A 3,137-nucleotide genomic window follows, 5' to 3' on the forward strand; every position below is an offset into this window, starting at 1 on the left:
ATTATTTACAGAATTGAGTCTCAAGGGGGCTACTGCTTTTGTGAGGGCGACACAGACTCAATTTGTCCCAGACAGAAAAGTTTTGTGTTTCGCCACTGGTTGAGCTTGTAGGTCAAATAAATCAGCGAGTTTGTGTATGGTTTTCGTTTTGATGCATTTGTTGGGAAATAAATACGCAGCGTTGCTTTTTGGCTTGTGAGGATAAACATGATGTTACAATTGTGAATTGCAACGGGTGGTGATAAATGATTGGATTTGATTTAAGTGAATATTCTGGCTTCTTTAGAATGAAAGTCAACAACCTGGATTATTCTAACACCGATATTTAACACGACGAGGACAAGAAAAATGTGGACCCTTGTGTGGCTCCTTGCCCTCAGATTTCGCCTCTGTGATGAGCCAGTTTTCTGACTCCATCATTGCATAATACAGTACACGCCACAACACAGAGACAAAAGCCCAGGCCTGGTTTTGCTGGATGTTAGAGGCGTGCATGTTAACGAGCAGCAGGAGTGGGGCTGCAGACAGTGTAGATAGAGAGACTGACAGAGTTTCTTGGTGCTGTTCAGAGTCAGGGAGATGTATCCTTGGGCTTTTTGTCCCGCCTGTCACTTGGTGCCATTGTGATCTTTGCTGCACACGTTGTATCCCATATGGGCAGCTGGGCTCGGACAAGAGAAAAGGAGCTCTCACAAGCCCCAAATTGTATCAAGCTTTCAAATAAAGCATTGTTGTCTCTCAAAGAAAAACGAATTAAAAATTCGTCCTATATCTATTCTGGTTTAAAAAAAAGAAGAAGCCCCATTCACAGATAACAGGGAGTCCTTCTTCCTTGATAGAGCTGTGCCAACAACAGCTTCTCATTTCTCTTTTCCCCCTCTCTCCCCCGGTCTCCACAGTGAAAGGCTGATTATTGTCTGTCCTCAAAAAGTCGCTCGTCGAGGCGCAAAAACTATTTTTAATAGCAGACAGTGCTCTTCCTTATTTGCTTTGCTGTTGGTATGCGTAGGCCTGTTTCTAAAATAGACTCGTGGAAAAATATTTGACACGATTTGCCCTCCATTTCTGGATTTGCGCATCAGGTGGAGCTTCTGTGGACATTCTGCTCCAATTAAAGATTTTTGGATTTACTAGATTTTTACTGTAAGTTATACACAAGGCGATGTGCGTGCTGGTAGCAATTACAGAAATATGCAAATAGTGAGATTGATTAATCTAAGAGGTAAATGCTGAAGCTGTTATTTGCAATCTAATTTTATTGTGAATCCGATGATCTGGAAGTGATGCTGTGGGATGCAGATGTTTTTCCATGGGAACAGAAACTGGGGAGGTTGGCAGGTGTTTCGTGGACTATAATGCGCCAAGATGCGCTGCTGCTTAAAAGACTACAAATTAAGTTATAAAAATAGCTTTTGTATTTGTATTTGTCATATTTCAATTTATTGTTTAATTTCTAGATTTTTGTATTTTATTGTGCATTTTATATTTTTTATGACACCACAAATCTAAAGCATGCTGAGCCCATTTGTCCCCAAATTTATTGTAAATTTAAACACATTTTTAGATCAATCTAAATAACTGTTTTAGGCATCCAGTCACGTTCTGTTGTATTTGTCACCAAAATAAAAATATCAGCTGTGCAAAAGCCTTTATGATAAACTTTTAACGGCGCACAATATTCGCTTTGCTCCCGTGTTTTGTCATTAACGCACCAGAAAATTACACCACCCCTCCACCAGCTCAGCAACAGGGTCAGATTTATCGGAAATTGCTTTTGGCTGCTCGGGGGGGATAAAGCACGCGACGTTAAAACAAGCATCTTGGCGCGCGGCATAGTTCAACCTGCGTGGATAACACTATTATATACCTTGGAATACAATACTTGAGGAAATATGCACTTGGGACACCATGGATCTTCGTCATCCTGCCCATTTGAACCTCGACATGAATCTTTTTTTTCTATCGCGCGCACATCGCCAAATAAACGAGGATTTCAAAGCTATAATAAGCGGTGCTTTTCATTTAAAGGAAGCTATCTGGGTTTTATTGCCTTAAAGGAGATCCAGATTAGATTCGCCACAGTGCCGATATTAAAGAGAGAGGGGAGTGATGGAGGGAGGGGAGAGGAAGAGGAGGAAGTGTTGCGCAAAGCTGCCACAAGATGGAAGCAGAGGTCTGTAGTTGGCGTCATGCAGCGTTTACCTGCAAATGTCTGACAGCTCCAACTTCACTTAATTCCAGCACTGCAAATCACAGCAACAAAATCACACCACAACTGCAAAAATTATTTATTTTTTTCCCATTTTTTTTAATGAACAGACATCACAGCAAACTTGACTGTCTTTTTAAGTGCATGATTGCAGTTTATGACATTGTTATGGATCTTAAGAGCATAATCATATCGCTCTCGAAAAACAAACTAGACTAAACGTAAACAGTCCACAGGCAATTAGCTTTCATTTCAAACTTAGAGAGAGAGAGAGAGAGAGAGAGAGAGAGAGAGAGAGAGACGGGGTGCATCCACGGTGTGGCGCAATAGGATAGGGGGACAAATATGGTGCAGATTAATTCACTTCAGTGAAAGTGAACAATGGAGCTCAAGTGAGGTTTTTCCAAGGAAAGTCTCAGCTCAATCAGTGTCCTTCACAACAAAGAAGACTTTGAGTCAAATGTCCTCAGCAATATGAAAAACTGAATCCTTTCTGTACTGGAACTGATCAAACATGTTACTTTTGCACCATGTCTAACAAAAAATGACAGCAAATATCCTCTTGGAACAAACTGAAACAGATAATATGTTTTTAAAAGCAAAACAAAATACTCACACTTGCTACCTGCTCACTTGCATTCTTTAAATGTCTGTCACGTCCTGCATGTTATGCAGACTTAACTTCCCAGGCTGCAAAGTGCCCCAGCACCATCATCTCCTCCTGCGGGGAGTATGCAAAGCACTGCAAAATGGGTTCAAATGACAAAATAAAAGGCTGCCATCTTTATGCACCTGCTCAGTTCAGCATCAGTGAGCTTGCACCTGTAGGGGGCCTCATTGGGTTAGAAAGAGGCACCAGCAGGGGGTGGAGGGGATGCAGGACATGATGGAAGGAGGAGTGAGGAAAAAGGAGGGAACACGTGTTCAA

The sequence above is a fragment of the Plectropomus leopardus genome, chromosome 14 (genome assembly GCF_008729295.1).
Source record: "Plectropomus leopardus isolate mb chromosome 14, YSFRI_Pleo_2.0, whole genome shotgun sequence".
In the NCBI taxonomy this organism is placed as follows: Eukaryota; Metazoa; Chordata; class Actinopteri; order Perciformes; family Serranidae; genus Plectropomus; species Plectropomus leopardus.